Raw genomic sequence first — 9,627 nt, forward strand, 5'->3', positions numbered from 1 at the left:
CAGCAAATCGATGAACAATGAGATGACAGTGATACAGTCATGTGAATGCACTTATTTTCTTTCCTAATTTAATAATTTATTTTTCAAAAAATAATTTCAGAAGAAAACATGGTTGATATTAATTCAACATTTTAGAAAGATCTCAAGAGCACTTTTGTATCATTATTGTACCTGGGGATGTAAACTACTAAAATAAAATAAAATAAAGTGCCTAGAGTAAATATAGTCTAGATTGAAATCACAGTTTGGTCTAGTTCAAATTATTAGGTGATGGTTAGAGTCCCAGTCACTAAGCATCTATGGATCTCCATTTCTCAGTGCTAAATTGGAATAATAATGATCTTACATTCACCCATTTAACAAAAAAAAAAAAACACCTATTAAGCTCCTGGTACCAGAAGGTACTACTGGCTTATAACTATGAATGAAATCCTGCTATCTCCTAGTTTTTACTCTAGTAACAGAGTCAAACAATAAACATAAATACATAGCTAAAATAATGCCATAAAAGTATTACATGCAACGAAGAAAAATAAAATCAGTGTAATGAGCAGAAATTGCTTAAGGAGTGAGGAGAAATGGTGTGTCATCTGACAGGAATGTCCACTCAGAAGATAGCACGTTTGGTCTGAGGAAGAGCAGGCATGGTCAGATCTAGAAGAGAACAAGCCAGTGGAAAGTCCTAGAAGCAGGAAGGAATTTGGTTGACTATTTTTTTTTAATAAGCAAGGGAAAAGGTCTCTAAGTCTGAATCGTATTGTGGAAAAGGGAAAATATTATGATATTTGGAAGATGTTAGGATAGTAGAGGCAGGCAAGTTTCATGCAGGCTTTTGTAGATCCTCTACAGAACTCGGGGGCCAGTGAGACTGCAGAGCAGGCAAGACGCTTACCTGGCATGCGTTGGCCTGGGTGATCCCTGAGTGCAAAGCCAGGAATAAGCTCTGAGCACTGCTGGGTGTGGCCCCAAAAACAATACAAGCAAAAGAATAATTTGGCTATTGGGACTGGAGAGGGAGTGCAACAGGCTGGAGCACATGTGCAGAGACCCTGGGTTGGATCCCCGGCACACGGTAGGGACCCTGAGCACCACGGGGAGCAACCACCAGACCCAGCACTGCATCACGTGGCTCCAAACCAACGAACAAAATCTCAAGAGGCAAAATACCTTGGGTTGTAAGAGCTCCTTTACTTTTTAGCTCTCTCTCTTTCTCTCTCTCTCTCTGTATAATCTCACATCCTCCTTACAGTTTCCTCTCAATAAAACTATTTTTACTTAAAAAATTTTCAAGATAATATTTTCTTCCTTCATGAAGCCTGACCCTAAAATTAACATGGCACAAAGAGTACAATAGCCAATATAATTTTAATTTATATATGTAAATATGTATATATAGTTACTTTAACATAAAATATTTCTGTACATACAAGACACAATGAAATGAAGACAAACTAGATTGCAAGCCAAAAAACCCAATACGGGTTATTCAGAATTTAAAAAAAGCAACAAAAGTCTACAAATTCATACAAAAAATAGAAAAATAATCGCAAAAATAGGGGCAAAGGTGCAGGGGGACGGTAAAGGTAGTGATGCTAAAGTCACAACAACCTAAAACTGAGAGTCAGAAAAAGACGTGAAAGCCACCAACAGGAATGGTAAGACCCGAATAGAATTCAGCCACTGGGGGGCGCACTCATACTGCTGAGCAGCGCCTGGGAGCGCAGCTTCCGTGCATTTTCAGTACTAGCGATAATAGTAAAATAGTTTCACTGAAAGAACGCTCTCATTCAGGGGCATATTGTTCTAGCGAAAGTTTTGCATGCTTGTACTATGGAGATATAAAAACACTCATGACATGCCAGGAGTGATTCCTGAGTGCAGAGCGAGGAGTAACCCCTGAACACAGTCACATGTGGCCCCCGCCTCATACCTTCGTGATAAAACAAAAAACAAAAAACAACGACAAAAAAAAAAAAAAAACCCAAACCAAAACATGATCATGGGATTACTGAAAGGCAAAACTGGAAATCAGGTCAAGGTTCAGCAACGGAACGGTGGATACACAAATGACACACAGTCACACAATGGAATACAGCGAAGAAAATGCAATGCTATTAGGGAAGATAAATCTCGTCCAGGGAGTACTTTGTGTGTGTGGAGGGTACCTTGCAAAAAGAGTTTATGTAAAACACTGGTGCTATGAAGATATACAGATGCAATTAAGGGTACACCCATTCATGTAATGGGACCGATAAACTCAAAGCCAGCCTAGTTTTCAAATTTTGAAATTTGAGCTATTTCACAGCTTTCTAGGATGGTGGTCAAAACTCACGACAGTTTCATTGCTGGAGAGTGGAAGGGGGATGGAATTCAGCAGGGACACACACCATTTTGTTTATAATGTTATTTTAAAAAAAGAAAAGCTTGGTGGTTTCTTCAGCGCTTCTTAAAAACCAACTGGAGATATTTACCACCAGTTTTTTAAAGGGAGCTCTAAATCTACCAACTGAAAAACGACCCGTCAGGAGTGGTGGGTGGCAATCAAGCACTGAGTGTGTGCTTTCGGGGAGGGTGGCCTTGGGTGTCAAGGCTGGCACGGCGTTTAACCGTCGGTGCCGAGCTCGGCGGGAAGGACCGACCGACGTGTAGCGGCGTGCGGACGCCTGTGCCCGGCGCTCGCTCCGGTTATTTGTCCTGGCCGGACTCCAGCCCATGAAGAATCTCGGTCTCCCTGGGAAGCTCGGGCGGCCACATGCGTTTCTGAGTCATTTTCCAGCTACCGACACACCCTTTTCCGACCAGCGCCGGATTTTGCAGGCGTTCAGTCTTGGCTGTCTTGTTCCGAGCCGCGCTCCCGAGTCCAGTGAGAACGCTCGCTCGGGGTCAGCCCGACGCTGGGCACCGAGCGTCTCTGGCTCGCACTGCGAACAGAGCCAACAACTCCCAAGGCTTTAAAAAAAAAAAAAAGCCCCGCTAGCCAGGAACTCGAGGCGATTCTTTAGGGTCCCTGATGTTCAAGTACAGCTTATTATTCATTCATTGGGAACGAGAAACTCAAAACCGGGATAGTTTTAAAGACACGATGAAATGAGAGCTATTTCAGCTCAAGGGTTTATGGTTATCCGTCCCGGGCAGGAGGCCAGCTCTTGGGTGCATTTTCCACAGAGTTCCTTTCCTGCCGCTGCCACGGGTGGGCGCCAAGGGTGGGCGCGCCGCCTGGATGGAGTTCCCGGGACCCAACCCTGCGGCCCGCGGCTTTCCCCGCGTGTCCCCGCGGCCGGGCCACGGCACTGCCCACAACCGTTCGGGTCGGTCCGGCTGTGCGGTCCTGCCTTTCCCGGGGGGGGGGGGGCTTTTCAAACGGGCCAGTCGAGGACGGTCTCTGCTAGGCGGGGCCGTGCCCCCTCCTCCCGGGGCCGCGCACGTCCGCGGCGCTGCACATCCTCGCGCGCGTCCGGCTCTGCGGGAGGCGGCCCACGTCCCCCGCGTCCCCCGCGCCCCCCACGCCCCCCGGGGGCTTGAGAAGGTCTCAGCGCTCGTCCCGCCGCGAGCCCACCGAGCCGAGCCGGGCGGGACCCGGGGCTCCGACTCGCCAGCCCAGGAATGCGGACGGCGGCAACGGCCGCACGCGGCCGGGAGCGGCGGGAAGGGGAGCGGCGCGGGCGGGTCCCGGCCGGGCGCCCCCCGGAGGCCGCCGACCGCGGGCCACGTGACGGGGCGGGGCGCGGCGCGGCGCGCGCATGCGCGAGCGGCGGGCGCTGAAATTCAAATTTGAACGGCCGCCGCGCCCGAGGGGAGGGACCCGACGCCGCCTTGCCCCCGGCCCCCGCGGCGCCGCCACTCACTTCGCGCCGCCGTCGCCGTCGGAGCCACCGTGTCCGCCGTCTCCCGAGCGGCACGCGCAGCCCGGCCGCGCCATGGACCCGTTTACGGAGGTGAGGCGGCCGGCGGGGGAGGCCGGCGGGGCCCGGCTCGGCCGCCAGTCTCGGCGCCCAGCGGACGGCGCGCGCGTACGCGCGGTGCGGGGCCCGGTGCGGGCGGCCCCGGCCGGCCCATTTCATCCGCCGCGTCTTCCGCGGGGCCCGCGACGGCCTCCCAGCAGCCCCGGCGATCGGCACACGCCGCCCCGCCAGGGACCTCGGGCTCCCCGACGGCCGCGGCGGGGCGCGGGAGGCGGGAGTGGCGGGCGCGGGGAACGGAACGGAACGGAACGCGGGCGGCGGGCTGGAGGCTGCGCGCCGGGCTGGGCGGCGCCCCGGGAGACACGGGCGCGCGGCGGGGTCCCCGCGCCGGCCCCCGGGAGCATCCCGCCGCGCCCGCGCGCCCCTCCCGCACCCGGGCTTCTCGGAGCGCGGCCGCGGGTCTGTTCCCGGCGCCTCCCGGGCGGTTCCTCCTGAGCTGTTTTGCAGGGGTAAAACGTTACAGTTTCGAGAAGTTGCAAAGCGGCTGTCCACTGCAAAATTGCAAACGTCCTTGGGAAGGGACTGTTTGCTAGGGTAAATCGTTACTGCTTCGAAAAGTTGCAAAGCGGCTGCCTACTGCAAAGTTGCCAACGTCGTTGGGAAGGGACTGTCTCCGATCGCTTCCAGTCCAAAATACTGAGTTAGAGCAGTTAGTTTACTCTCTGCAAAGGCAACTCTTTTTCTTTCAGTCTCCGGAGTTTAGGATCTCCCTAGAGATCCTAGCAAAATCTAGGAGACAGACCTTTTCTGGTAGTAGAACTGATCAGGCACCCTCTAGTTTTCCCTGACTTTATTTTGTTAACCAACTTAGAACGGGTTTTTGAAAATGTCAGCACTCTGTCTTCTACGTACTCATTTTCTCTTAGTACCTGCCGGAACTTAACATTTTAAAAAGGTGCTTGGCTGAAACCGGTGTTTCATCTTAGTGAAAAATGTCACTCTGAAGTCAGTGCAAACATCAATGGGCAGAAACTTCTGTAAAAAAAACCTTGGAGTGTGCTCAGAAGCAGGAATGTTTTATATCGTGAAAAGCTTCATCGGTTGCAACTGGAATAAACCAAGTTAACATCTTTTCCTTAATTGGTAATGAGGGAATTCTTTGAATTGGTTCCAACTGTAAGCAACTTCATTTTGGCACTGGTAATATTTTTTGCACGGTGACTTGGCCTGGTGCAGTTCCTTTTATGAGAAGTCAGTTAATCAGTGAAAATGACATTCTTGACCAAAGTTCTTTAGAAAAACAGCCAACATTATTTCAGAGTTTGTTTTTACAGCTCTGCGGAAGAGGATTCATAACCTTAACGTGGCCCACGCAAGGGGGAGATATATTTTATGAACTCAGTGTTGGGGTTTTAAGGCTTTGTTCTTTGGCTTACTGTGGATCTGAATGGCTGACAGCCATCCTAAACTCTGTTTCCTCAGTGACGACTTTGTGCCCTGGTTGTTTGTCACAGTCACTGGTGCTGTCTGGGATCCTTCCTCTCCCTGTCTCTTTTTTTTTGGGGGACGGTCACACCCCGGGGTGCTCACGGCTTACTCCTGGTGATGCTCAGGGACCATATGAGGTGCCAGAGATTGAATCCGATTGGGCATGTGCATGGCAAGCACCCTAATCTCTTCAGTCCTCTCCCAGCTTGTCAACTTCCTTCTGTCTCCAGCTCCAAGCCCAGTCTCTCATTTCCAGATGGTCAGCACCCCGCTCAGTGTTATCTCGCTGGCATTTGCTGGCTGGACATGTTTCCTGTTGCAATCCGCCAGTTCATAGAAACAGATCGTTCTGATTATTTTGCAAATAATTACATACAACAGTCACTGTTGAAACAGTTTCGGTGTTCTTTATTGTATGAAAGTATAATAACTTCCTGCACAGGCTAGTCAGTAGTGCCTGTCGTATTGATTCATTATACTTTACGTAATTCCTCCTGCAGAATTATTTGAAAGCAAATACTAGACGTGATTTTGTACTTAGGTATGTTAGTGCTTGTCATAAAATGCTCTAAGAAAGCTAATGCCATTATTTCTCTTTAAGAAGTTTGCAACAGTTGGAGCTACAAAAAGAGTCCAGCAGGTGGGTGCTTGCCTTGCATGAAGTCAACCCAGGTTGATCCCTGCCACCAACATGTTTTCCCCCAGCCCCACCAAGAGTGATCCCTGAGCACCGCTGGGTGTGGCCCCAAACAAACAAAAAGTTTAAACAAAAAAGTTTAAAAAGAGTTGCTTAATCTCAGCTATTCTGTCAGCTCTGAAATTTGTCCAAGGGCTTTGTTTGTATTGACAGTTTGTTTGAAATCGGGAGCTGGGTAGGGTGCAAGGGATGTCTTTCAAAAGTTCCTCAGGGTTTAGTTAAAAATAAAAGATCCACCTTGAATCTGGGATGAGCAGGCAGTTTAGGCAGATGTTCATCTTGATGACCACATTGGTGCATAAAGTTTTGTTGTCAAAAAGGTCCTAAATAGAGCCATGGGATTTTGTAGAGAGACAGTTAAGAGCCCATACTCAGCCCATACTGGTTTTGAAGGCAAGTCTTGGCATATATCTTAGTTATATGCCAGTGTGATATGTTGATTAAATATGTTGATTAAATAGCACAAAAGCAACACCAAAACCAAACCTACAAGATAGGGTTTCGAGAATGAGGCACACACAATAATTCAGAAAACAATTTCTTATAAGCATGGGCTATGTTGTCCCTTAGGTGAATCCCAAATCATAGAAGGAGCCTAAAGAGCGACCTCAGTGGGCTGAAGACCCAGGTGGTATCCCTGGCAGTGGAAGGTCTCCAGCACCAGAGGGAGTGGCCCTGCGCCCCTCTGGGTATGACCTGGAACTAACTTCAAACACCCGCTCCTCCATTCAAATCACTAATCAGCATTAGTGTCTTGGTTTCAAAGTCTTCTCATAGTTTGAAAGTATCACATTTTATCATCCAGGCGAGCACAGTGGCCCCATGAGGTTTTGAATTAAGATGTATCATTTCTTTAAAATTCATCATCTCTGGTGTTTATTTGTTTTATAGATTAAGGGATTTTTTTTCTTTAAAATTTTAAATCTTAAATATTTTTAATACAATGCAGGCAATGGATACTTTGGATTTTGGATATGTTTTGGAAATATATTGTGTACATTTGATTTTTTTGGCGCTGGGGACTGAACCTTGCAGGTGCAAGCAGATCCTCTAATATTGAGCCACATCCCTAGCCACTTGTGTATATTTGAATAGCAAAATTGCATTCCTTTGTTGTGAGTTTTGCTCTTGGTAACTGAAGACACTGACTCACAAGTACTCTAACTGGTCAGAATGGAATGTGGGCGTGTCCAGGCATGAAAATAACTAGGCTGATTTTGTGTCTGAGGAGTCCTTTATTGATTGTAGTGGAAGTTACCAGAAAGATAAAATTGTGAACACTGTCATTTTAGCATATGTTGAAGATTTTTATTTAAAGATCTGTTGCCCTCGGGGCTCGAGAGATAGTGCAGCAGGCAAAGTGCTTTCCTTGCTTGCAGTTGACCCAGTTTGATCCTCAGCACCGCATATGGTACCCCAAACCCTGCCAGGAAGTGATCCTTGAGTATCACTGGGTGTTACCCCCCAAAAGACTGGTCTTATGTGGTCTTGTGTTTTGGAAGGCAGTTGGTTCACAAATTAGTGACTAAGCATTTAGGTTTACTGCTAGTTTTTCCATTATACCCTAAAATATAACTCAGTCTAAAGAAAAATAGAACAGTGTATTCATTCATATTTCAGCTTAGAAATTTTTTCTTTGCATATTCAGAGGAAATGTGCAAATGTGTTTGGACTACACCCTTTGGTGCTCCAAAGCTGCTCTCTGCTTGATACTCAGATTTTTTTTCTTGTTTTTTTTTTTTGTTTGTTTTTGAACCACACCCTGTGATGTTCAGACCTTCCTCCTGGTTTTGCACTCAGCCATCACCCTTGGTGGTACTTGGGGCACCCCATCCTCAGCAGTGGAGATCAGGCTCACTCCTGGTGGATTGTGGTGGTGCACTCAGGGGAAGCTCCTGAAGCTGCTTCTTGCATTGAGCTTCAGAGCTCAGGCTTGTGGCTCACTGATAGAGTACCAGCCTTGCGGGTGTGAAGTTCTGGGTAGGACGGCAAAGAAAATAATTTTTTTTCCGGGGGAATTTTTTTTTTTTTTTTTTTTTTGCTTTTTGGGTCACATCTGGCAATGCACAGGGGTTACTCCTGGCTCTGCACTCAGGAATTACTCCTGACAGTGCTCAGGGGACCATATGGGATGCTGGGAATTGAACCCTGGTCGGCCGCATGCAAGGCAAACGCCCTACCCCCTGTGCTATCACTCCAGCCCCCTTCCAGGGGAATTTTTAATTTTGTTTTTCTATTTCAGTTAAGGAACTAAGAAGGTTAAAAGGTTAAAATTCAGTTCTGGGAGCCTGATTCAGTAATGGAGGGTATGGAGTTGGAAGGTTTGTGCTTGTAACCCGAAACCCATCATTCACAGTATTGTAAATCACAGTGTCCCCCACCCCCTTTTCCTAAAGGTAAAAATTTCTTTGTTTTTGCTATTCATTTTAACTTTGCAGGTATAGTATATGAACACTAGCCCTGGTCTGTGTTTTCCTCCAGTTGTGTGAGAATGAATTGTTTTACAGGGTCTTGTATTTGTCCTCCTAGATGATTTGTATAGGAGCCTCAGTTGATTACTGGTTTGGGAAGAGTGACTATTTGCTGCAGGAATATCGGCATATTGGTGCTATGAACTGCGAACATTGTAACCCTAAAATATAGATGGTCATACTCATGTTTGGTTTTGTTTGGGGTCTACATCTGGCTCTGCTCAGGGCTTACTCCTGACTCTGTGCTGAGGGATCATACCTGGAGGGACTTAGACGAACTTATAGGGTACAGGGGCTAGAACCCCATTGACTGTGTGCAAGCCAAGAGCCTTATCCACTGTTCTGGCTTTCCAGACCTACACTCTTGTAAACCAATGGCCCCTTAATAGAATTAATTTTTAAAGAGTGTTCATGATTTTATGGGATGACTGATTGCAACACAAAACCATTTTATTACCTATTGATCTATAGTTAAGTGTAATATTGTTTAGGATTTTTCTCCCTTACAAAGCTTTCATTTTCAAAGGACGAATAGTTTTGTTAATTTCGATTTCTTTTTGGGTCACATCTGGCAGTGCTCAGGGTTTACTTCTGGCTCTCTGCTCAGGAATCCCTTCTGGGATTACTCCTGGCAGTGCTCGGGTACCATAGATAGTACCCAGGATCAAAGCCCACTCAGGTGGCTGCTTGAAAGGCAAAGGCCTTACCCCGTACCTCCTCTGAATCTGCTGAATGATTGTTTTTGTTTTGGGGCCAAACCCAACGTCAGGTTTGACTGACAACCCCTGGCTCTGTGCTCAGGGGTCACTCCTGGTAGACTATAGTGGTGCTCAGGACTGAACCCAGGTTGGCTGCAAGGCAAGCACCATGCTCACTGTGCTGTCTCAGTTCCCCACACCACCCCATTTCTTCATGATTTAGTGGCCAGTAGTATTGCTCTTGTATCAGATCTAATACCTAACAGGTCATGTGAACTTGTAGGTCAGAGATCTGGTACATTTTTCTGGGTTAAAATCAAGGTGACTGCAGGTTGTGTTTGTTCTGAAGGCTCTGCTCTGTGGGAAGATTT

This window comes from Sorex fumeus, unplaced genomic scaffold (assembly GCF_029834395.1).
Source record: "Sorex fumeus unplaced genomic scaffold, SorFum_2.1 ptg000037l, whole genome shotgun sequence".
Classification (NCBI taxonomy): domain Eukaryota; kingdom Metazoa; phylum Chordata; class Mammalia; order Eulipotyphla; family Soricidae; genus Sorex; species Sorex fumeus.